The sequence below is a fragment of the Salvia miltiorrhiza genome, chromosome 8, assembly GCF_028751815.1.
Source record: "Salvia miltiorrhiza cultivar Shanhuang (shh) chromosome 8, IMPLAD_Smil_shh, whole genome shotgun sequence".
NCBI lineage: Eukaryota > Viridiplantae > Streptophyta > Magnoliopsida > Lamiales > Lamiaceae > Salvia > Salvia miltiorrhiza.
The window spans coordinates 31,754,483-31,781,461 of NC_080394.1; the positions used below are offsets into that span (position 1 = coordinate 31,754,483).

The window sequence follows — 26,979 nt, forward strand, 5'->3', positions numbered from 1 at the left end:
ATTATCGTGTTGGGTTGGGCTACACATTACTGCCCATTTCATTTATGGGTAATTCTATTCATAGCCCGCTATTTAAAAATAACTATAAATTTACTATTTTATCCTAAATTTTATAACCCTCTAAATTAAACGAAATTATTTTCATAACCAAATTAAAATTTTAAAACTTTACTAGGGCCTAGTTTGGTTTGGCTTATAACCCCAAGATTAGGGATATATGTGGGCTCAAAATAATGTTTGGTTTCAATAACATATTAAAGCAAAAGCCCATGATAAGTGTCAGCCCGTGTGAAAAACTCAGCATTTCTACAGATTAGAAATCGTAGACCCCCCCCTCCGTTTTGTAATATTGAGAAGGAAGTGGATCCAGATTAGAAAAATTTTGACCAAAAAACCCTCTCCATATAATTGAAAAATCAGAATTTGCAACAAAATTTGTAGAACCCTAGGTGCAGTTTTGAACGAGAACTATTCTTCACAAACGCAGAATCACGAACCCACAAAAGCGTCCAGCACACATTCGGAAACTTCTGCCTCACCGGCCGCCGTAAATCCGCACCCCTTCGCCGCCGCATTTAATCGCTGGAAAATCTACCAAATTGCGAGTCGGGTAACACGGGATTGAAGAATCGCAGCTCAATCTCAAGTGGGCTTCTTCACTCATTTCCTGCAAATCAAAATCAGAGAACACTAAGTTCCGGCCAAGGATCGATTATCAGCCTGCTTCCTGAATTGACAAAGAACGAGGGTCGCTCGAAGCAGTATAGCAGTGAGCATTAATCAGCCGATGCAAAGGTAAAATCACAAGCTTGCTTCTCCTCTTTCATTTTCTTCAGAAAAGGCATAGACAAATGGTTGAGAGAGATATATTCTTTTCCCCCAAGTTTTCTTTTTTTGCCCAATTTTGCAATATTCAGTAGATTCGTTTCCATCTATGATAAGGCCAAAATGAGCTATTCTTTACATCAATGAATCTGTGATTCATAAATCCAAAGTTGCAATAAACTCTGCATGCTTCATACATATGAATCTGTGATTCAACAAAAATTCCGCTTCATAATCTTACTAGCATGAATATGAAAATTCCAAGTACGATGATGGAATCCGCAGATTCATATTTCAACAAGTACCATTAATTTATGTGATTCCAATTCGCATTAGTAGAAAAAAAAAAAAAAAAAAAACGAAGGCTGCAAAACTGAATTTACATTTTTTAATCCTACTAACCTTTGGCCATAGAACTCATGATGTAGTACTAGTATTGCCGCTGACAATCTCCTGCTCCTCCTCAAGCTTCAGGTGGGTTTGTGTTCTTTTATTTTTTTTTCTTCCACGTTCTGTATATGATATGGAAAATCTGTGGAAGGAAACCCTACAATCTAGAAGATTCGCCTGATATTTTTGTAAATATAAATATTAATAAGGTTGTAGAAGTAAAACAAACGATTAATATGGGTTTTATTTTTCTAAACCAAACACAACATAAAATTAATCCAATGGGCCTTCTTTTAAACCAAACGTGTTAAACTAGACCTCATGTTTCAATTTATCTTTTGTTTTATCTCACTTTTATTTTATATTGCCTAATCATAACAAGGAATTCAAACATGGCCTAAATCTCAACCACGCAAAGCAAATCCAATTGATCATCATCTTCAACTTCCTTCTCCTTCACCTCGTCTCCAGGTGTTTCTTTTTTCCCTACAGGTACTTTGCTTATCTCCATGGGAGTTCGATTTCCATCTTTCAATTTTCCTTCCCATGCTTTCTAACCCCTTCGCCTGCAAAATCAACAAAGGAATAGCAGTTCAAGAAATTCCACACTATTATTTCACAAAGGAATATGATAAATGCAAAGACAAGAAAATCAACAATACATAATTCAAATTTTACATCAGAATACATACATGATTCAACAAAATGAACACCATCATTCACTCAAATGCCAAAGATTCAATTTTTCGGTCTTACACCTTCTCCTCCTGTTCGCCCCAATTGTGTGCGACTGTTGTTCTTTCCCTTACTCTTGGAAGTCGTTAGAGAAGTCGAGCAGATCGTCGGTAACAGCTTGAGAGCCGTCGTTAACCACCAGAAAGTCGTTTCGCTGTGGTTATACATAAAATCCCATCTCACTACAAGAAAACTGGTCGAACACCGACGGAAATCACCGACGGACTATTTTCCGTCGGTAGATACCGACGGATCCCCGACGGACCGTCATCCGGCAACATCGCCGGAGCCGACATCTATTTCCGATGAACATACCGACGGACTACCGACGGAATCACTACCGACGGACAATATCCGTCGGTAAATTCGGTATTTTCGATTTTAATAATTATTTTTATTTTTTACCGACGGAATCCCTACCGACGGATTAAACTCCGTCGGAAATTTGGATAATTTCGAATTTATTGTATATCATCTCGACATATTCTAAGGTTATGAATAAATGATATTGTATATTGAAATAGAGTTTAAATGAATTAATAGGTGCTAGTTATATCAATAATACGCGTGTTCTCTACTGGCGACCACTCGAAAGAAACTTCAAGGTTAAGCGTGCTTGACTCAGAGCACTAGTAAGATGGGTGACCCACTGGGAAGTTGGCCAAACCATATGCAATTAAGTTCAAAATACATTAGAAATACGAAATACTTGTAGAATACGAAGAAAGGTTGATAAAAAAAAATTAAAATTAAAATTAAAATTAAAATTTTAATTTAAAAATTAAAAATAATTTACCGACGGAATTTTCCGTCGGTAATCCGTCGGTAAACGCGCCACCTACCACGGCCAACGCCGGCGCCGGAGACTTACCGACGGCGACGTCCGTCGGTAATCCGTCGGTATCCACCGACGGACAGAAAAAATCCGTCGGTAAATCATTTACCGACGAGCGTTTTCACGACGGGTGAAATCCGTCGGTAATCCGTCGGTATCTCCATTTACCGACGGAATTTTGATTCTTACCGACGGAATATTCCGTCGGTGTTCGGCCAGATTCTGGTTGTGTCTCTTTTTTACAGGAAGTCATATAAGGAAAAAGGAAAAAGAGATTACAATGGAGACAAGGTGAAAGAAGCGAGACGATGATATAAATTAAATTTAGGGGGGTGTATTCGTTCTGGAATTTGATGGATTTCTATGGATTTTAAAAGTCTGGGTGTATTCGTTCAAGACTTTTAAAAGTCTGCAGAAATCTAGGTGTATTCGTTCAAAACTTTTAAAAGTCCATATAAATCTGGGTGTATTCGTTCCAGACTTTTTAAAATCCATACAAATCTAGGTGTATTCGTTATTCCATTGACTTAAAATCCGGAATGACTTTCATGGATTTCATCCAAAAAATACACACGACGAAATCCGGCCAAGAACCGCGAGAATTGAAATCCATGAAGTTTTAAGCGAGCGCTGAGTTCCAGCGCCCGCGGCCAAGAAGCCAGCGAGCGCTGGAACTCAGCCATCGTTGAGAGTGTCCAGCCTATGCTGGATTTGAGCGGGCACTGGATTCCCTGTCTATTGATAGAGTTTTGTCTATTGAGCGGGCGCTGGATTTCCATGCAAAGGTCCGATAACCTATTGACACAGCATAGATAGCAACAATTATGATAAATGAGAACAGAATTAATTTCCAAAAGCTTCAAATGCCAGCTCAAATGATGTTTTTTCTGTATACCTTGCGAAAGTTCTCTGCAAGTCAGTCGGGCAACAAGTTAAAATGATGCTTTAGACACTTCCAAATAAGAATCTCGTCGTCTTACATACTATGTACGCCATTCAAATATATCAAACTTTATATGCATATTTTAATAGCAATCTCTGTATGTAAGGGCATGATTTCCATAGCCTACAACGAATATAAGGATTCAACTGCAAACGAGTGTAGCTAAGAGAAATGCTCAATCAACTGACATAAGTAACTGAAAACACAACAAATTCAGCAGCCAACACTAGCTGTCTCTAAATCCTCTGGAACTCGAATTATAGTCAGCTAATAACAGCTTTACCTGATCAATTGCTGAGGTGAGTTCCCTGTAATTTGGCAGTCTAGTTCCTGAAATAAATTTATGTATGTATAGTTGCTTCTATCAATATAGATTGGTAGATTGTCCTGAAATTAGTCATGTGCGCGAGCTTCGTATGATCGATCATTCTGTATAATGCTGTAGTCACCTTTTTCGAGTTCCGCACGAACTGAACGATAATGCTATAGTTGATCTTTTGGAATTGCACCGGCATTCCAAAAGGTTGTTGGGTTTCCAGCGGTCGCTGGGCCTTTTCTAGCGGGCGCTGGTTCTCCGCGGGCGCTGGTTTCATGGAATTCAATTCCAAAATTATCCCGTAAAGTCTTCGAAAATCAGTGAAAATCGGGGTGAAATTCAACCACGAATTCTTTTAAAGTCGTTTGGAATCTATGTGAATTCCATGGAATTTAAATTTCATGGACTTTTTAAAGTCTGTGGAAATCCACAACGAATACACCCCCCTTAATTTCGAAGTCATCTTAAAGAAAAATTTGATCTGGAATTTAATTAATTTTGTTATAAAAATATTACCTTTAATTTGAGGCTATAAAATTATAGGATAAAATAGTAAATTTATAATTATTTCTTATTATTATTTTTAAATAGGAGCTATATATAGTGAGTAAAATGGGGGCTATAAATATAATCACCCTTCATTTATATGAAATTTAACTACCAATACTTAAGTAACCCAATAAATAGGGGCATTTACTAATCTGTTGTCCACACTAAACCACAGAATTCATTACAAAAGAGAAAATGCCCAATTTAAGAGCTAGGCCTAAATTAACTAATGAGGGTAGAAACTCTTTAGCTCAATGGCTACTCCAACACAGCACGAACGGTAAGCTTCATTATGGTGCGAAGAAGCAGGCTGCCGAGAAGTTCCACGTTGACTTGAGGACTGTTTGGGCGATCTGGAAATCTGCTAACGCGCAACAAGCCCTCGGGTTACCTATTCAGTTGAAATCAACGAAGGAATGGTTAGGACACAAAGATAAATGGAAGATTGACGGAGAAAAAGTGAAGAAATTGTCCGTGTTAGAGAGATCGTCACTAAGAGTTATGGCAGGTAACTTAGGGGTTAGTAAATCACTTGTTCATGTGTAGGTCAAAGAAAAGAAGCTTAAACCACATATCAATGCTATCAAATCTTTCTTGACTGTAGAAAATAAGCTATGCAGGCTTAAGTGGGGCTTGAATCAGCTTAGTGCATTAAGTAAAGGGGGGTTCACTAAATTTCAGTCCATGTTCAATACTATACACATTGATGAGAAATGATTTTATTTAACAAAGAATAAGGACGGATATTGCCTATTACCTGGTGAGAAAGAGCCATATAGGTGTTGCAAATCTAAGAGATTTATCCCGAAAATAATGGTTATGTGTGTTGTGGCAAGGCCAATCATAGATGCACAAGGAAACACGATTTTTTATGGTAAATTAGGCATTTATCCATTCATAACAGAAGAGGCAGCACAAAGGAAATTTAAAAATAGAGTCAAAGGCACAATGAAAGTAAGACCCATTCCAAACATCACCAAAAGTGTCATTAGGGACTGCATGATTAACAAGGTATGTTTATTTATGTTTTTGCTATCAGAATACTTATTACAGATTCATCATTTATCACATTATTCACTTATTCACAGATGTTACCAGCTTTTAAGGCTAAATGGCCTGAATTTGCAAGCAAGGATATTCTAATCCAACAAGACACTGCAAAGCCACATATCAAGTTGGATGACGCAGAGTTTGTAGCAGTTGCAAGAAAAGATGGATATAATATCTATCTTGTCTGCCAACATGCTAATTCCCCGGACTCCAACGTGAATGAACTTGGCTTCTTTAGCGCAATTCAAACACTCAAAGACCAGAAACCAGCCAAAGATGTGGAAAAACTACTAAAAATGTGCAAGATGCTTATGAAGAGTACCCTCCAGAGAAGCTAAATCATGTATTACTCACACTACAAAGTTGCTACCATGAAATCATCAAGGACAAGGGGGCAACAACTACAAGATCCCCCACATGAACAAGGAAAGATTAAGCAGGCTTCAGATTCTACTAGATGTACTAGCTGTTGAGGAACAACTAGTAAAAGACACAATTCATTTCATAAACATGCAGGGAATTGAAGAGCCAGGACAACACAACATGGATCTATTAAGGCTAAGTCTCCAACAGGTGGTAATCAGTTAGGATAGTAGGAGTATTAACTTTTCGTAAAGGTTTACAAACCCAAACAGATGTGAACCTTCTCTTTTGAATTGTTTGGAATGTAAATCATGTTTATTTTATTTTACTTATTCAAAGTCTTGATAATTATCCTCCTAATGTACCTCCAATACTAGGGTGACAACCTAGTGGTGGCTCATTTTAGAGTATAACAGCACCCCTCAGAAAACACTCATCATAAGTTTTTTTTTTTTAGTGCAAGTATCATAGTTCAATTATCAGTTCAATAAGCAACAAATGGCATCACCAGTCCCCACACACATAAATCAGTTCACAAATCCTCAGAAAACTTCATCACAAGTTAGCAATAAGCAAGAAATGGCATCACCAGCTCCAACACACGGTAAGCAATAACAAATCAGTTCAATAAGCAAGAAATAACATCACTAGCTCCAACACACATTAATCAGTTCACACATACACAAGGGAGTATACCACATAACCAAAATGACCACAAATCCTCAGAAAAATTTCATCATCGGATTCAAAGGGATAAATTCAAGTATCATAGTTCAATTATCAATTCAATAAGCAAGAAAGAGCATCACCAGCCCCAACGCACATTAATCAGTTCACACATACACATGGGAGTATACCACATAACCAAAATGACCACAAATCCTCATCATCGGATTCAAGGGGATAAGTGCAAGTATCATAGTTCAACTATCAGTTCAATAAGCAACAAATGGTATCACCAGCCCCCACACACATTAATCAATTCACAAATCCTCAGAAAACTTCATCACATGTTATCAATAAGCAAGAAATGGCATCACCAGCCCCAATACACATTAATCCTCAGAAAATTTCATCATAGGTTAGCAAGGAACGATTTCACCTGTTTACAGCAGAGATGTGACACTAGGATAGTAATCATAGGGTTTGCAGCCTTCGAGTATTGTAATGACCCGCATTCTTATTTTTATTTAATATGGTATCGCGATAGTTAATATCGCATCTTTCAGTAAATGAAACCCAGATGCCAGTTATATATGAATCCAGTTTATGGCCCTGATTTTATTTTTATCAGAAACGGAGTTATTATTTTAGCTTTATACTTTTATAACGCATGAGAAAAACGCGACGAGGATTATTGAGCTATTCAATAATTATTATTTTCAAGTTATAACTGACTTAGCGAAGTCAAGTTATTTATTAATCGAGAAACGGTTAATCGAGAAACGGAAGCAGTTATATTTTATTAGTGCTACTAGAAGTCGAGGAATTATTCCGACTGCAACACAGATTAAATCTATGGATTTAATTTAAGTTATATTATAGTTTATCAAGTTAGCAGGCAAGGAAAAAGATATCAAACAGATACAGTAACGAATGATAGAGAATAGAAGCCAGTATTTATTTACAGTTCACAGATTACAGGCTAGTTCCCAGCTTGGGAAAAATCGTCTAGTATATTACAAAAGCTGTAGACTCTACATGGCCACTTACTGCCACTCACTAAAGTATTAACAATCAAAGGAAGAAAGTCAATAAAAGAAAAGAAGATAGAGAGATATGAAATGTGTGGGGCTGTGCAAAATCTGCAGCAACCTCCAATCCCCTCCAATTCCACTCACTCCTACCTCCCCACCACTTGTGCATAAAAATCATTAAAGTTGAAAGAAAGAAAATGAGTGTGCTGCTCACCACCCTTTGTTCCCCATCTCTTCAGCCGCCCTCTTTTTATATCAACTCCCATCAGCCAACAAATGCAAACCTTCATTCACACTTTATTTCACCAAAATTTATCGGATTGCATCCGCAAGTTCTGCCAAAGTATCAAGTAAATCAACAACAACCAAGCAATATCCAACCAACATAAAGGCTTCAAGCTTCGGCTTATTTTCAGCACATCTGATTCATAAGCTCAGCTACAAACCAACAGCATACTTCAAGGTAATCATGCTATCCTATTATCTATACCAGTGAGCATTCATACCAAGCATGATCATGATCAGTTTCACAAGCATAGAAAACCGTATAAACATCTTGAATTTAGTGAGCACCCCAACTATGTAATCATTAAGCAAGTGACAGTTTACAAGTATGAAGTTTTAAACGAGCATAATTTGAGTTTATGCAAAGCAAGAAGAGATTACACTTTATTCTTGCCTAATTCACGTTAAGAACCGAGATAATTGAGTAAGAAAAAGACTTAGCTTTGAGAGGGAAGGGCCGGCTGCCTGGGGGGCAGCGAACCACCTACTGCCGAGCGGGAAAAGAAGACGGGCGGCGAACTCTCGTCGTCTTGTCTGCATCGGAATAACAGCAGCGATGGCCAAGGAAAGGAAATCCGACCGGCGCTCTGGATCAGAATTCGCGGTGAAGCCGCCGACTCCCAAAATACCAACGGCGGTGGGTGCAAACCAGGCACGGGATTTCGCCGGATTTCGAACGCAGAAGCAACGCTCCGAAATCTCGCCCACCACGAACGGCGACCAGCCACCAGATTCCGATGAAGATGCAGCGGCGATCCCTTTCTTTCCGGAATTAGGACAGCGTCGAGCGGTGAAAGACAGACGACTCTCGACCTCACGGCGACCCTCGCCGATTCTGGACCATCAACAACGTGGTTGAACCGACAAGGAACGACGCCGGGCAGAAGCTGAACGACGCCGGGCGGAAGCTGAACGACGCCGGGCAGAAGCTGAACGACGTCGGGGAAGGAAGACCGATCGGATTTGGGGGAGAAAACCCGATTTGAAACTCCAGGGCATATTTAGAGCTTTCGATCCCCTCCACGTTAGAAACGGGGAGAAAGAGAGGCAGGTGCAACCGGCGCCGGCTGATTCGCCGGATTTCAGACAAGGAGTCGGCAGCGGCGAAGATTTCCAGGATTCAAGACTCGATTGGCTCGTCGCTGCCACTTCGCTGGGAGTCGAGATCGAAAGAGAGAGAGAGCCGACGGTTGAGGCGGCGTTGCTATCTTGGAGAAAAAAGAGAGACGAGATCGAGAGGGAGGAGAACGCCGGGCTTAGGCGCGGCGGCAGTCGACGCCGGCCGGAGACGGAGGCGGCGTTTCGCCGAAGAAGAAGGGAGAGGCGCCGCTTGTTTCAGTGTGTGCGTGAGAGGAGAGAAAGAGAGATGAAATGGGGTTAGCGGCTGATAGGGGAGAGATAAGGAAGGATTTGGGCCATTTTATGTGGGCCGAATTTTGGGCTTGTTTTTTTAAAACTTGGGCTTTGTTTAATTTGTTTTGGGCTTTCCTTATAATTAATAAATTGGGCCGAATTTAATTACTGTATGGGCCTCTGATTTTGTTTTAAGTTGGGCCGAATTTTTAGCTTGTGTTTTTAAGATTTGGGCTTCTTTTTATTTAAGTTGGGCCGAATTTTTGAGCTTGTTTTAAGGAAATTGGGCTTTTCCTTTTAATTTATTGTGGGCCGAATTATTTAAAGCTGGGCTTGATTGTATTTTAATTGCTTGGACTTTCACAAATAAATTCGAAATGAGCCAGTCTTTATTTTAATTGGCCCTTCTCATTATTTTTATTGGGCTTGAATTAATTTAAGGAGTTGGGCTGATGCATATTTTATGATGGGCTATTATTCTAATCCCATTTATATTATTTCGTTGGGCCAGTTTAATTCATCACTTGGGCCGATTAAATTGCCTATTGGACTGAGTTTTATTCTTTCCTGCCCACATTAATTACTATTATCACTTGAGCCGAGTTTTATTTAATTTTAAGCTCAGAATAATTCATTCTATTCTTGGGCTAATTTTTAAATTTTGGACTGAAATTTATTTAGTTGGGCCTTACATGATTTATTTAATTGAGCCCAATTATTTATCAGTGGGTGAGCCGATTCGTATTCAGTAAATGAGCCGCCCAGTTTATTAATTATTGTTTTGGACTTCAGACTTTAAAGCAAGCTATCATGGTTTATTTCATTAAAGCCACTGATTTATTTAATTAATTGGCTACCTTATCTTGAGCCTATTAATTATTTTGAACTTACAATAGTAATTATGTTCTACTGTTAAGCCCGATAATTTCTACGAGGTCACACCTCGATTAAAGCCGAGATAGTTCTTTTATTTCGAACGAGTACAAATGCGAGGTTTATTTCACAGCTAGAATTTTCCGATGAGAAAGAAAGAATCAAAGTTTTATTCGACCACGCTAGACGAGAATTAGCTAAATCTATTAACGAGGATTAATAGTAGAATTCCCGATTATCGCTCAGAAGATTAGTTCATGCATACAAGATTCATGCATAGTTAATTACGCTTTTTCATTAATTGAGTTCCTCGAGGCAATGTCTTATTTTATATTCTCGTGATTAAGGTCAAGCGCGAGAGTAAGAACTACACAAGGAGTTAGAGTACCTTAGCAAAACTTTGCTATCAGGTGGGCAATTTCTTACGCGTAAATAAAATGCTATGCAAGTGTTATGCTTTAAAAATGCAAATTGGATCTTCAAGTGTGTTATGCTTTATTACGCCTAATTGAGTTAAGCTTTATTATGCTTCACGCTAAATGATTTACGCTATGCTGTTTATGCTACTTACGCCTTATGTGATTTACGCTTGATTACGCTTATTTACGCTTGAATACTTTACGCTGATAAGTTTATGCTTATGTTTGATGCTTGCGTCTGTTGGGGGAGGCCTCCCTCAACAGTACGATGCCGTGTCCGCTGAGGAGGGCCTTCCTCACGGCGCGATGCCCGTGTCCGCTGAGAGAGGCCTCTCTCGCGGCGCGATGCCAGTATGCCAGTGTTACAGCGTCTATTGGGGGAGGCCTCCCTCAATAGTACGATGCCGTGACCGCTGAGGGAGACCCCCTTCACGACGCGATGCCCGTGTTCGTTGGGGAAGGCCTTCTCCACGACACGATGCTTGTTTATGATTGTTGATGATGAAGAATGCGCTCATGTTATTTATGAATTTGGAAATGTTTAATGAGCAAAGGATATGAAAGAAACTCATGCCTCTTATGCGATATTGTGAAACTGTTAATGATGTTATGTTATATGTTTGGCAACTGCCCACTAAGTACTCTTGTACTTAGCCCTTCGATGTTTATGTTTGTGCAGGTTGAGCTGTGATGGGCGATGAAGTGTTGTTGCTGAGTGGAGTTTTTGTCGAACTTAAAGTAGGCTCAGAAAGGGTACATGTCTTCATACATGTATCTCAGTTATGCATTCCGCTGTAAACACTGATTAATTCAGTTACACCTTCCGTTGCAAACTCTGATAATGTTTTAGCCAAGCCCCTAACTATGCCTTTTTCCTTTTTAAGGAATATTTCACGCGTATTCAAGCTCTTTGAGTATTCTTTTATGCGCCCCTTTCTAAACCCGCTTCGTAATTTCCCTTCCCCAGTCATGGTTTCCCGGCTTAATTATCCTTAATTAAGGCCGGTCGTGACAAGTATGGACAGAGGACTCTAGCTCCTTTCGCACGGAGGACGGCGGCGAAAAATCATCCAGGCTACCACCGCTTGCAAGCCAATCGTCGTACCCACCATCGGGCATTACCTTCTCGGAGATGCCCACCCATTGAGTGTATTTTTCGCTCTCATATTGGGCGAAATCATCGTATTCAGCCTCTTCCAGAGATCCGATTTTCTGAACCCACTTAGTGATAGATTCAGTCGGCGACACCAAATCTGGAGTAGATCTACGCGGCGGAACCCTAGCTTCAAGAGTTGAAGTCGCCGGTTGCAACTCATCAAGAGAATCGCTCAGCATGTCGAATAAATCGGTTTCCGGCACCATGGACTCAGTTTCCGGCACCACACACCCAAGGAAGACGGCATATGATTTTGCCACCGATTCCATGGACGGGAGGTCGGTGGATCCCGAATTATTCTTCATAGATGGTGAAGCCCATAGAAAATTGTTAGACATTTGTGAATCAGACATAGGTAAACGAAGAAGAAGAAGATCAGCGGAGAAACAGAGAAAGAAGAGCAACAAAGAAGGAGACGATAGGTTTTCCCAAAAAGGGAAGTGATGAGGATGGAATTTGGGGCTCCTAAGAGCCCGAATACCTTAGCCACTCAGAGTAGAACCCGAGGGAAGACTCGGGAGGGAACTCAGACCGGAACCCAAAAGTGTGGTAACCTCGTTTACAAGATCCTTTGAAGAGAGATAAAGATGTGAAGAAGGCACTCTCTGGCACCAGAGCTGAACGGTACCAAGGCTTAGTAAGATTGAATATCAGGGCTTCAAAGTTTTATGAAACATATCTCCGGACCAGATCTGTGTGTACCAAAGTCGCGAAATACAGATAAAATGTACGTGTATAAGAAAATGAGAGGTGCACCTACAGGGATGCAGTGTAACCGAATTGTATGTGGTCATTTTCTGCCTTTCTGCAGAGAATGCCTCCATAACTAACAACTTGTCGGCTGAAGTAGAATATGCCCTAAAGTAGAAAAGCCTGAATTATCCCTTCCTATAGTGAATAAAAGGTCGGAACTACCCCTCCGTACCTGAGCTATATGAATTACTAGATTACCCCTTAGGTCATGCATTCTATAAATAGCTTGCGTATTAAGTCGTGAAAGACCAAGTTCAAATTATTACCCAATTCCGATAGAAAATGTTAAGAGAAATACTCTAGTACCCTCATTCAAAATTGTCACACCCCAATTCTTGAAGGAATAAATATAATCGAGGTGTGAATAATTCATAGAAATAAACAAGTGAAAAACCTTGTTAAAAACCAAAATAGGAAAGAAAGTCGAGCTATGCCCCTTTGGATCACAAGTTTTGTTTCATGCTTCTGACAACCGACATTCATTAGCATAAATTTAGTAGTGAAGAGTCTAAGCTCGGTTAGGTATATCATTTGAAATTCAACATGAAGATCTTAAGTTGGGAAAACAAAAGACTGATATGAGTAATTGCTACAGCGGAAGTCTAACATAGGAATTTAACCCTAGCCTCAGCTCCGTCCCGTCAGCACCAGCCAGCCAACCTGAAAACATTTGAAAGAAATTTTGGGCTAAGTACTAATGTACTTAGTGGGCATGCATTTTCTGAAACATTTCATATTTTCATAAAGACAGTTTATCCAATCATACTTGACATGACTTAGAAGGTTTTAAAGTGAAAGAACTTCTAAGCATGTTAAAACATTTCTTTCATTTGTGCACACATGTCACACTCCCTTTCTGTTACTCGCTGTGATCCCGGACCTCTAGCCACCGACGGATCCGTTTCTCCCATTTACTTGAACTGAGGGCGTAACCCAGACAAGTTTACTTTTGACCTCGGGACGCTACCCAGGTAGGCCCTTACATTACATGCTTCGGAACACATCCAGCAAGCACCCTTATAACGCCTCTTAGTTAGTGCCCGATGGAGATCAACCCACCGAGTCAGCTAACGAGTGTACACAATTCTCAAATAACGTGTTAGGCAATAAGAGAACCTCAATTGATTCGTTGTGGCGAGCCTTAAACAGAGCAGAGTGCACATAAACATTTTATTGGATAAACAGTTTGCATTTCATTGAATAAATAATTTGCATTTCATTGAAACATTTAGAGCTTAATAACTCAATCATACTTTATACTTTTGGAAAGTAAGCCCACCTGTTTAGGCAAAGCCTGTAGTTTAACTTATCTCTGAATCGGAATAGCAGTGCTAATCCTCCTGACGTTCAAAGCCTACAAGAAATCTATTCTTAATAGGTCTCTTAAATCTAAACTCAAGTCACGGTAAAATACTTAACATTCTATGATTCACTTAGCCGGGTTTTCAAAATTTAAAGAATAAATAAATGAAAACATTTCTCTTGAGTTAAGAACACCAACAATATTCTTACTCATCTTTCTTTTGAAATTGGAATTATAAATAAAACCAATAAAAACATGATGCAATGCATGACTCATTTCATACTTAAGCATAAAAAGTGTTTACTAAAAAAAAGCACAAGTTCCTAGTTCGTTCTGCCCTGTTTCGTTAACCAGCTCTGGTCTCTACCAGCTCTGGCTATCCCAGCTCTGGCTTCCCAGCTCTGGATTCCAGCTCTGGCATTCAGCCTTTCAGCTCTGGTCATTCAGCTCTGGCCTCCGAGCTCTGGCTTCCAGCTCTGGTATTCAGCTCTGTCATTCCAGCTCTGACATTCAGCTCTGGCATTCAGCTCTGGTGGTAAGCTCTGGTGGTCAGCTCTGACGGTCAGCTCTGATGGTCAGCTCTGGCTTTCGAGCTCTGCTCTGCCCTCCAGCTCTGCTCTGTCCTCCAGCTCTGACCTTTCCAGCCCTGACTTTCCCAGCTCTGGTGGTCTTTCCCAGCTCTAAACTCTCGCTACTCTGCTCTGCTCTTCACCCCCAACCTCTGAACACCTCACGATTCTCTCTTTCTCAGCCTAACAGTACAGCTCACGCAGATCTCCTCCTTGGCAACGGCGAAGCGCCGTCACCTCCCTCTGTTTCCGGCAACCGCAGCAAACCACGGCCGCCACCCTCACTCTCCTCTACTCTCGACTTACTCCGGCTACAGATGACGAGGTCGCCATCGACAGCAACAATCCCCTCCGACTCGGCATCTCAGACCCAACACAGCCAAACCAAAACAAGACTCTACCTTTATCCCTTCCTTTAACAGTTATGATGCTACAATTCTAAAATTCGTATAAACACACAAATACATGAACATGAATATTTGGGTTTAAAGATCGAAAAGTGAAGTGAAGAAGCAAATGAGTTAAAGGTGAAACCTTGGCTTGAATTGTTGGGTGAATCGTTGGCTGATGTTCTTGAATTCGTTGGGTATTGTTCTTGAAGTTCTCTTCGGTTGGAATGAGAGAGAGAAATGCGTGAATGCGAGAGAGAGTGCAGCGGAGGTGTATTTGAAGAGGGAGAGAGAATAGTGAGGCGGTGGAGATGGAGAAAAATATCTAGGAATCAAGATGGGTTGGGCTTTGTCAAGATTGGTTTGGGCTCTCATTTATCAACCAAAGGTAAATAAACATAAGGCCCAAAAGAAAAATAAATCTCAACACACATAAATGCTTGAATGTTTAATTAAATAAATATGCAAAGCATATAAATTTAATTACTAAATTTACAAATGCTTTTGTAAATCTTTTTTTTTGTTGGAATTAAAATAAATTATTTCTTCTTTTTCCGGCGTGAATCATCTTAATCTAAGTTCAAAAGTATTCTAAACTTAGCTCGAGGAAACGGGGTATTACAAAAATATTCAACAGTTGAAAGAGAGAAAAGAAGGATTTGAGAAACACCAATCGAGGGAAATGAAAAGAATATCGGAAATCTACATCTCTTACCTTATTTTATAAGTTCGAAACCAGGTTAGACCCAGGAATTATGTCTTAAAATTAGTGGTTGTAATTAAAAACGACCTTCACCAGGGAGAAATTTTAGAAGCTGAGATAGAAACCCTAGGAAACAAATGGGCCGATATAGGTCAGTTAATGGGTTAGGTAGGAGGATTTAGTTAATGTGTTAATTAGGTTAATTATTTTAGATTAATAAATTTAATGGTAAAGGGTAGTAAAATTGAGAAAGAAGGGAGGGTATAAATGTCTAAAAAGTAGAATATGAGTTTATTTGGTGGATAGAAATTTAAGGGCAAGTAGGAGTTTATTTCGTGGACGGATGGAGTAAGATTTTTGTAATGAGAATCAATGTTCTTGACGGAATGCCTATTCCCATGCATATGAGATTAGTCATTTCTCCCCTCCCCTATCGTATTGTGTATTCCTATGGATATGGAATTACTTAAAAATAAAATTTTATTTCCTTTTGTAATAATTTGATATTATTAATATAATAAATAATAATAGTAGTAGTAGAAGTAAAATAACTTAATATTATAAATATAATAAATAATAAAATAAAATAAATAATATTATAAATAAATAATATTAATAGTAAAATAATAAATGATAATAATAGTACAACAATGATAATAAATAATAAAAATAAATTAATTAATAATAATAATAAATAGTAAAATAATATTAATAATAATAAAAAAATGATATTACATAATAAAAATAAATTATTATAAATAATAATATTGATGTGGACAAAAATATTGTAATGACCCGACTTTTTATTAAGGATTATATACTTTTAATTACTGATTTAAGGATGTATTATGGTAATTAGAGTTCAGCATCCATTAATAAAATACGAACTTATATGAATTTGATAATTTATATATGTGATGATTTATTTTTTTTATTTTCAATAGATGATGCACTCAAAATATATTTTGAGTCCATTAATTTATTGTGGAGAATTTAACACTGAAGTGTTAAATATGAATCTTTTATCGATTGTTTACTTAAGCCCATGAGTAATTTAATTTATGTTAGAAGCAAGCTCAAATGGATTTTATGCTTCAATAAGAATTAGGCTTATATGTCTTAATGTATTTAAATGAGTTTGGAACCATATAATTAATATATTAATCTCTTAGATATTTTATTACATGTATAATCCTAAGCATGCTGAATCCTAAGCATGCTGAAGAATTTTGAGCGCATGCTGAAGAAATTCTTCAGTCATACATGCAGGCTGAAGGTATTCATACCTGTAAGTTGAAAAAAATTCCACAATCCTCATCCATCCAAACCACCCCATTTTTCTTTAAAACCACAGCCATTTTCACCATTCTCACACCACCATTTTCAATTACTGCAGCCCAATTTCACAGCCAATTTTAAGGTAATGCAACAAAGAAATTTCTGCATCTTTCCATTCTCTTCCCAAATTGATTTCAAATTTTTGTGATATACAATATCTGCAGAGACTATTATCCACCTACTCAAGGTATCATCACCCTCAGGGAACCACCAATTCATACCAATTCATACGGCTGTTCAGATATTTCACAACATGTTTACATATGCACATATGAACTGAAATTTATAGACTAGTTCAGTTTCAAGAAAAGAATTTCAGATTTCAATAAGCATTTACAGTATTTGATTTTTGCTCAAAATCCTATGCTATTTTGTGAACTAAATTGTGGCTTGAACCTACTGTGTGTGTGAGTCGAAATCAGAGGGGACGGCAGCCGCGGTGGCTGCCGGCGGTCGACGGTCGGCGACGGAGCCGAGGTGGTCTCCGATCTGCCAAAGAGAAAAAAAAGAGATGAGTATTTCAGATTTTTAATTTAGAAAATGAAAAAAAAGGGGGAAAATAGAAAAGGAAGAAATTAGGGCTTACCTTAGGCTACCCGTCGATCCAGAGAGAGAGGCGAGAGAGCCGAGGGTGGCGCGGCCTATCGCCGCTGCTCCTCCGGCGAAATCCGTGGCGGCGACGGCTGGATCGAGCAAGAGAGAGAGATGATGAACAGTGTTCGTTTCTTGAGGTTAGAGAGAGAGGGAGAACAAGGGGTGGTCGTGGCGTTGAACGGCGGCGGCGGATCTGCCATGGAGGAGAGGCGGAGGCGACGGAGCGGCGGCGTGCTTGCGCTGCTGCGCCTAGTTCCAGCGGCCGAGGGAGCGAGGGAGTCGAGGGTGGCGACACCTGGTGGCTGGTCGCGGTGGCCGAAGGAGAGGAGGGGAGGAGGCGACGGCGAGGCGGCGCGCCGGAGGCGGCGCCGCCCTCAGCCGAACGAAGAGAGAGAGCAGAGAGAGTAAAGAGAGAGAGCAGAGAGAGTAGGGAGAGAGAGAGCCGAGAGATAGAGATAGAGAGAGAGGCGCATTTGATGTGTGTGTGTTGAGTGTGTTTTATTGTGTGTGTATATTTAGGTTAGGGTTTCAGCCGGGTTTGGGCCGGGTTTGAGCCGGGTTTGGGCCGAAAATATTGGGCTCCCTCTTGGGCCGATTTTATTAATTGTTTGGGCCCTTATTTAATTAACAGATGGGCTTCGATTTAAATGTTTGGGCTCGGCCCTTTACAAATAAAATCTGATGGGCTTCTTTTAATTAAAGGATTTGGACCTATTTTAATTAAATTGTTTGGGCCTTATTCAAAGAAAAACATGATAGACTTAATTTATCTAATTAATTTGGGCTTATATCTATTTAAATTATTTGAGCTCTTAATAATTAATTTAAATTGAGCTTGATTAATTTAATTATATATTGACCTTTAAATTAATTATTTAAATGGAGTTCTTTATTTCAAGTATTTATAAATGGATTATAAAATGAAATATTTCGAGTTAAACTCTCATTTAAGTTAATTCTTTTCAAAATGACTTATTAATATGGATTATTTGAAAATGATTAAATGATTTTAAAAATAAGAAAGCATGATCTATGATGATATAATTTATCTATGTAATATTATAGGATTTGTTTTTTTTAAATGACGGAATATTTGACTTGATGTCATAAATAGAACGAGTTATGATTAATGCGCATGTTGATGTTCGAATAAATAGTTTCGAACCTAAATGATAGTTATGTGATAATGTTTTGAGTTTAAGGTTTTGACGAGATAAGATTAATTCTTTCCAGTCCACATTAATTATTACTTGGACTCCTATTATTTATTAATAATGGGTCTCGAATTTATATTACTTGGGCTCCTACGATTTAATTGATTAAGTCCAATGAAATTTATTTATTTAACCCAATAAGAATTATTATTTTAGGCTTCTTTATTAATCCTAATTATTTTAATTAGTGATTAATATTAAAATTTACTAATTTTTTTTTAGGGTGATGATGGGCTCACTTATTGGGCTTCATGATTTTATTATCTTGGGCCTCATTTGTTGGGCTCTAGAAATTAATTGATGTTGGGCCTAATATTATTAATGCACTGGGCTTCGAATTTATTCTTTTGGGCTCGAATTAAATTCCTTTTGGGCCTTGATTATTTTATTTTAATTGGGTCTTCATAATTATTCTATAAAATTTAATTAGAGAAGATTTTAAGACTTACTAATTATTAATTAGTAAGTGAATTAGATTATTTTAAGATGAGTAGATTATTAAAGATTAATAATCCGACCTCATAAGACGAGCTTTAATTCCTTAAATAGGATTAGCATCTCATAATTTAATTAAAGGAATATGAGTCATGCATAATCATTTCACGCATCCTCATTTATTGAGATTTTTCGAGAATTAGAATCTTATTTTATTTTCTCGGATTAAAGGTCAAGCACCAGAGTTAGAGCTAAACCGTGAGTCTGCTATTCAGGTAGGCTTTCTACGTATAAACTAAAATTATATATTAGAATTGTTAAGACTTTATGCTTATGAATTTAAATGATATTGTCAATGCCTAAATGCTTTATGTTTTATTATTAATTGCCTATCTGATGTTAATCGAATTCGGATTCTGGATGGGACCGCAAATCCCTTCGGAATTAGTGTACACCTTGTGATCGTGAGTCATCTAGCGGGTTGGCCGATCATAGTGTCCGTAGAGGGAGGCCTCCCTCTCGGCACGAGTTACTGATATGGTAATTAATGATATAAAATACCTGCGCGGGTTATTGATGAAAGAAATGATATTATGTTTGGTAAATACGAGTCTTTAAAGGAAAACCCTCGTATATTACTACTGTTGAAAGGCTTGACAATAAAATATTATGCATGTATGTAAATTTCGGCAAGTGTCCACTAAGTACTCCTGTACTTAGCCCTGCATGTATTTATAAATGTGCAGGTTGAGCAGTGATCGAGGATGTAGTGTGCAAGCGGAGCTTTGTCAAACTAGGATGATTACCTCAGAGTAGAGTATATGTCTTCATACATATACTCAAATTGTTATTCCGCTGCGAACACTGATTATGTTAAGATATTATGTCAAACAATATGTATTATTTAATAATGTACTAAAAATATTGAGTACCCCGTTTTGGGATAATATTATGTACGGTCCCCTTGTGGCCTTCATTGATATCTAGATATTTCGATTGATTTCCTTATACAAGTCGAGTCATCAAGAAACCGAATATGCCCCTTTCTTACTCCCGCTCCTAAATTCCCTCCCTTAGTCGCGGTTTCCCCGAATTTGCTATCCTTAGCAAGTGCGGTCGTGACAGAATGGTATCAGAGCATTTCTTTTGCTCTGAGTACTACTCATTCCTTCTAAGTTGAGTCTAGATTAAGTAAGTTAATACACTTTTGAACTAGTTGACAAAAGCTTGGCACTACATCTCGTCACGCTCAACGGAGGTTATGGTAAGTACTTTCAAGTTTTAATTAAGTTAATTTCTTGAAATGTATGAAGCATGAATAGGTATGACTATTGTATGAATCACAAGAACTTAGAACTGTTAAGTTATATATGCTCACTCTCACGACGGAACATAGAAGAGAACTTAGGGAGATGCCTTAACTTTTTCTTCATGTTACGATGACATCGACAATGACGGTCGAAATAGAGAAAGAAGAATCACACGAAGGGTCGCATGATGAAACCACGAGCATGAAGATTGAGCAGCGTAACGAACGCCAATAGTACGTTGATGGCATGGGCATAGCTTAAATATTCGAGTGTTTTTCTACGATGAGATCTCGAATTAGCTTGGCCTTTTGAACTTATTTTGTTGAAACTTTTAGTACTCATTGCTAGATTTAAGAAAATATCATCATCACATAACAAGCCCTAAGTCCGGTAAACAACGACACTAGAACTATATGATAGACGAATTGGTAATCTGTGATTAAGTATTAAGAACCTGTATGACTTGTGTAAATGCTAGATTTAGATGATGAGGTATTTTTGCACGTTATGGTTATTGAACCGAACTTGTTTTCTGATTTTAGATATTTAGAACCTTATCGCCTTAAGTTACTTGTCGTGTGCTACTTTTGACGATAGAACTTCCTTTGTTAGATGGCGAGGACTGTTTTCACCCGACGATGACCACTGCCCCCATGGGCTAGTCCAGGGGAGGTCGAGCAGTCCTACCGCACCTATGCTCCATGTCACGGGGATAACCTCGGACAGTTCCTCGCAGGTTTTCACAGACACTGGGTCGAGGCGAGTGCACATGGAGTATCAGGGTATGACGGTATCCAGAGGTTGATCTTACTGTTACCTTCCGAGTGGCAGGGATGGGCTAGGCAGATTTCTGCCCACTATATCTTTCGCCGAGAAGATTACCACGACCTCATGGGAGACTTCCCTAGCTTTATTGCGGAGCTTCAGATCTGTTTCACTTTGTGGGGCCGCGCCCCTCTAGGGCCCTACATCCTTCCGGGAGACTACGTACAGGTGGGAACGCCTTTGCCAGCGGAAGCACCCACTACTGCTCCCGAGCCCTCGATGGCCTTGCCCCGAGATCCTCCACCACGAGCCTCAGTTCTAGGGCGCCGTGGTAGGCACGATGACGAGGCAGGCCCTTCTCGTCCACGGGCTCGCAGGGATTTCCCATCGCCTCCTGACTCATCAGCCCGGGCTGCTACTCCTCCACCACCAATGATACCTACGGCAGAAGCAAGGCTTTCGACTGCCATGGCCAACGCTGACAGGGTCATGTCCAACCTGAGGGAGTTCATAGATAGGGGCAAAGCCCCTATGCAGGAGGATGATGGTACAGTACCGTATGGTACGATGAGGAGTACTCATTCCGAGCCCGTGCCAACTCCAGCTCCGATCAAGCCTCGTGCCACGGCCAGGATCAGCACCAGAGACGATCCGATCCGTGAGATTGCGGACGATATCTTCCGCTCAGCCCAGATCATGCAGGAGACAGGCGAGGGCCAGGGAGAGACTCCGTTGCCCAGCTGGGAGCCGGGCGAGGATGAGGAGGAGGACCCCGAGGAGGATGAGGAGGAGGACCCCGAGGAGGATCCAGAAGAGGACCCCCTGGCGTCACCGAGGAACAGTCGTACAGCGACTCAGAGTTCACAGATTTGATAGTTTTAGCTTGTGGATGTACTCCGGAAACGATAATTCGTTCCAATGACTAAGTTTTTATTTATGTTGTTTCTAGCTAGCATTAGTACGGAAATGTTGGTCTCTAGGACGTTCCGTGAATAAAAACCCTTTTGTGATTGCTTAACTAGTAAGCCGGTACATCATAGGGAGTACTAGATAGACTTTACTTACATTTTTGGGTTGACAATGTAAAAGCCCTCGATGAGAAAATTTTCCATGAGATATAAATGACCCTAGCATGGGTTTTCTACGACGATCTCGTGTATGTTTTATGTTTCTCTACGGGTTTTATTCTTCACGAGTCAGTTAAGAATATAGTAATTTTGAATAATGTGACTTGTGCATGCAACGGTTCCTGTTAATATCTTAGTTTTGGAGTTATGATAAGTTAAATTTGACAAACAGTTCTTTATTAATTGCCTTAGAGATTCCTGTATAGAATGTATTAAAAAGGGTGTTTGTAATTTACAGAATGCCGCCTAAACGAGGTCGCCCCCCTAGGAGAAACGTTAACAATGATGGAAATCGCGATGAAATACCTGAAGGGCGGCCAAACGATAGGGAACCTACCCCACCCCCTCCACCCCCTGCTAGAAGGACTGAAGAACTGTTTCTTCGACAGAATCCGCCCACATTTACTGGGACAGGCGATCCAGCCGAGGCCGAAGCTTGGATACGCGCCTTGGAGCGTATCTTCACCTTCCTACACTGCACAGAAGAAGAGCGACTCTCGTGTATGTCTTTCCAACTAGCCGGATCGGCTGACTTTTGGTGGGAAGCCCGCCGAAAGACTCTGACTCCCGAACAATGGGCAGCATACACTTGGGAAGACTTTAAGACGGGATTATATGATAAGTATATTCCCAAAAGCTACAGAAAGAAGAAGGAGGCTGAGTTCTATAGCCTGAAACAAGGGAAGAAGACGGTGACAGAGTATGACAGAGAGTTCTGCGATCTATCGCGTTATGCTCCACAACAGGTGGATACTGATGAGAAAATGGCGGAGAAATTTTGTGCCGGTCTGAGGCACGAGATTCGGATGACTCTAGCTAGTCATGGTGGACTCTCATACACTGAGTCTTTGAACAGGGCACTGGACATCGAAGCTGCAATGCCAGTAGAAAGGTTGGCTCCGCCACAGACCTCAGCGCCAGCCAACCCACCTGCACGCCCTCAGAACTTTAAAGGGAAGCGCAACTGGAACGACCATAGAGGAAATGAAAACCAGACTAACAAGAGGCCATGGCAAGGAAATGCGCCGTTTGGACAATATCAGCAACAAGGACAAGGGAAGCAACAGGGTCCTGCCCCGGCTGGAGGCAGCCAAAGACAAAATGAAGTTCCCCTTTGTCCAAAATGCCATAAACCACATCGTGGTGTCTGTAAGGCTGGAACTGACAGTTGCTACACGTGTGGCCAGAAGGGCCACTACTCCTCACAATGCCCCAACAAACAGCAGGGCGCGGCAATCAGGGCCACTTATGCCCAGCCCCTGCAAGCAGTTCAAGGGCAACACCAGCCCCGCCAACAACAACCATACCAACAGCAATACCAATACCAGCCCCGCCAACAACAACCATACCAGCAGCAATACCAAAACAAGCACCAACAGCGCCAACAGCAACAGAGGCGGCAGCAACCATTGCCGCAGCAGGCGAGAGCCTTTGCTCTCACCCAAAACCAGCCCGAGAAAAACCAAGGAAACCTGGCAGGTATGGGCAAGCTTAAAGGTTTTTCCATAATGATTCTGTTCGATACTGGTGCCTCGCATTCTTTTATATCTGCCCCTTGCGTAGATACCTTAGAAATTGAATCAGAACGAGCTAAGTGTGCCTTAAGAATCACTACACCCTCAGGAGGAAGATCTACCACCACACATGTTTGCTCGAACGTAGAATTTGAAATAGGAGAACTTAAGATGGTAGCGAACAATCTTAATATTCTGCTCATGTGGGACGTAGATATGATCTTAGGAATGGACTGGCTAGCTGAGAATCACGCCACCATCCTTTGTAGTGAACGAAAAATTTCTATTCGACCACCTGGAAAGGAACCGACGGAATTTCACGGCATAGGTATGAAGAAAAGAGTACCAGTGATATCCGCATTACAAGCCAGAAAAGAGATGATGAAGGAAGGAAGCACAGCTTATCTCGTCTACCTAAACGGGGAAGCTAGTGAAGACAAGAAAGTGGAAGATGTGGCAATAGTACGAGATTTTCCAGAAGTTTTTCCTGAAATATTGCCAGGACTACCTCCAGACAGGCAACTAGATTTCACCATTGATCTAGAACCTGGATCTGCCCCAGTATCAAAGGCACCGTACAGGATGGCCCCAAAGGAACTACAAGAATTAAAGGTGCAACTACAGGAACTCTTGGACTTGGGTTTCATCAGACCCAGTGTCTCGCCTTGGGGAGCGCCTGTACTCTTTGTCAAGAAGAAAGATGGAACCATGAGAATGTGCATTGATTATCGAGAGTTGAACAAACTGACGCTTAAAAACAAATATCCTCTTCCAAGGATAGATGATTTGTTCGATCAACTCAAAGGAGCCAGTGTATTCTCAAAAATAGATTTAAGGTCTGGGTATCATCAACTGAAGATCAGACCAGAGGATATATCTAAGACCGCTTTCCGCACAAGATATGGTCACTATGAATTCGTTGTCATGCCATTTGGTCTAACCAATGCACCGGCAGTATTCATGGACCTCATGAATCGAGTTTTCCATCCATACTTAGACAAATTTGTCTTAGTGTTTATAGATGATATCCTCATCTATTCTAAGAATGACCAAGAGCATGAAAATCATTTAAGAATCATCCTGGAGACATTAAAGACGGAGAAATTGTTCGCCAAATTCAGCAAGTGCGAATTTTGGTTGAAAGAAGTAATGTTTCTAGGGCACATCGTATCAGCAGATGGAATCAAGGTGGACCCCGCCAAGGTGCAAGCAGTGCGCGAGTGGAAATCACCAACCACACCTAATGAAATCCGGAGTTTCTTAGGTTTGGCAGGATACTACCGGAGATTCATCGAAGGATTCTCTAAAATAGCGAGACCAATGACGCAATTACTTCGCAAAGGAATCAAGTATAAGTGGAACGAAGAGTGTGAAGCCAGCTTCCAAGAGCTGAAGAAGAAATTGACAACTGCACCAGTGCTAGCAGTTCCAGCAGCCGATAAAGAATACGTGATCTTCACGGACGCGTCCAAAAATGGGCTAGGTTGTGTGTTGATGCAAGAAGGAAAGGTCATTGCCTACGCCTCGCGACAACTAAGGCCACATGAATTGAACTACCCCACTCATGATCTGGAACTGGCAGCAATTGTGCATGCTTTGAAAATTTGGAGACACCATCTATACGGAGTTAGATGTGAAATCTTCACTGATCACAAAAGCCTTAAGTATTTCTTCGAGCAGAAAGACTTGAATATGAGACAGAGGAGATGGCTCGAACTCGTGAAGGATTACGACTGCGGTATCAACTACCACCCGGAAAAAGCTAATGTAGTAGCTGATGCTTTAAGTCGTAAAACTCAATCCGAGTTAGGACTTCTTCTCACTCAAGAGGACACGCTTGTAAGGGATTTTGACAAATTGAAGATAGAAGTGGTTCAGCCACCGGCAACGACAAGAGCAATTATTGCAACTCTAGTAGCCGTCCCAGACCTCAGAGAAAGGATCGTCAGTGCCCAGAGAGCGGATGAGAGCTTGGAAAAAGTTCGTCTCAAGATCCGAACAGGCACGCCAGGAGGCTACCAAGAGGCAACGGATAACGCAGTTATTTTTGAAGGAAGATTGTGTGTTCCCCATAACGAGGAACTGAGAAACGAGATCATGAGTGAAGCTCATGACACGCCCTATACCGCTCATCCCGGAAGTACCAAAATGTACCAAGATCTAAAACAGAAATTTTGGTGGGACGGGATGAAACGAGATATAGCCTCGTTTGTAGAGCGTTGCCTTGCATGCCAGCAAGTGAAAGCTTTACATCAACGACCATATGGGAAATTACAGCCATTGGAAATTCCAGAATGGAAGTGGGAGCACATAGCAATGGATTTCGTGACGGGTCTACCCAAGACAAATAGGGGCAACACATCTATTTGGGTAATAGTAGACCGTCTCACAAAGAGCGCTCATTTTATACCGATTCCAATTACCCATGGATCGGAGAAACTAGCCCAACTGTACGTTCGTGAGATTGTACGGCTACATGGAATACCAATATCCATTACTTCAGATAGAGATTCAAAATTTACTTCTAGATTTTGGATCAGTTTACAGAAAGAGTTGGGAACGAGATTAAACTTTAGCACCGCCTTTCACCCTCAAACAGATGGACAATCAGAAAGGACAATTCAGACCCTTGAAGATATGTTGAGGACAGTGGTGCTAGACCGAGGAGGAAGTTGGGAATCAGTGCTGCCGTTAATCGAATTCGCCTACAACAATAGTTACCAGGCAACCATTGATATGGCACCTTATGAGGCGCTGTATGGAAGGAAGTGTAGATCACCACTTTACTGGGATGAGGTAGGTGAAAGAAAAATCCTTGGGCCAGATGCAGTAAGCGAGATGATTGAGACCATCCGCCAGATTAGAGCAAGAATTAAAGAGGCTCAGGACAGACAGAAGTCTTATGCTGATACCCGACGAACTGAACTACAATTTCAGATTGGAGACAAGGTTTTCCTTAAAATATCACCCTCGAAAGGGATCGTTAGATTCGGTGTTAAGGGTAAGTTGAGACCTCATTTTGTAGGACCTTATGAGATCCTTGAAAGAATAGGTCCCGTAGCGTATAGGTTGGCACTGCCACCTAGCTTTGGAAACGTCCACAATGTGTTTCACGTGTCACAGCTGAGACGGTACGTGTTTGACCCCAAACACGTGATTCACCAAGATGAAATGAT

The 26,979-nt window shown here is 40.4% G+C and overlaps 1 long non-coding RNA gene across 1 annotated transcript; it reads left to right on the plus strand.

Moving 5' to 3' along the window:
* Positions 1-7,616: 7,616 nt before the first annotated feature.
* On the plus strand, positions 7,617-11,639 carry LOC130997727 (uncharacterized). Its single transcript, XR_009093170.1, has 3 exons — positions 7,617-8,166; positions 10,562-10,624; positions 11,313-11,639. It is a non-coding gene; the product is annotated as an uncharacterized LOC130997727 (long non-coding RNA).
* Positions 11,640-26,979: the final 15,340 nt, after the last annotated feature.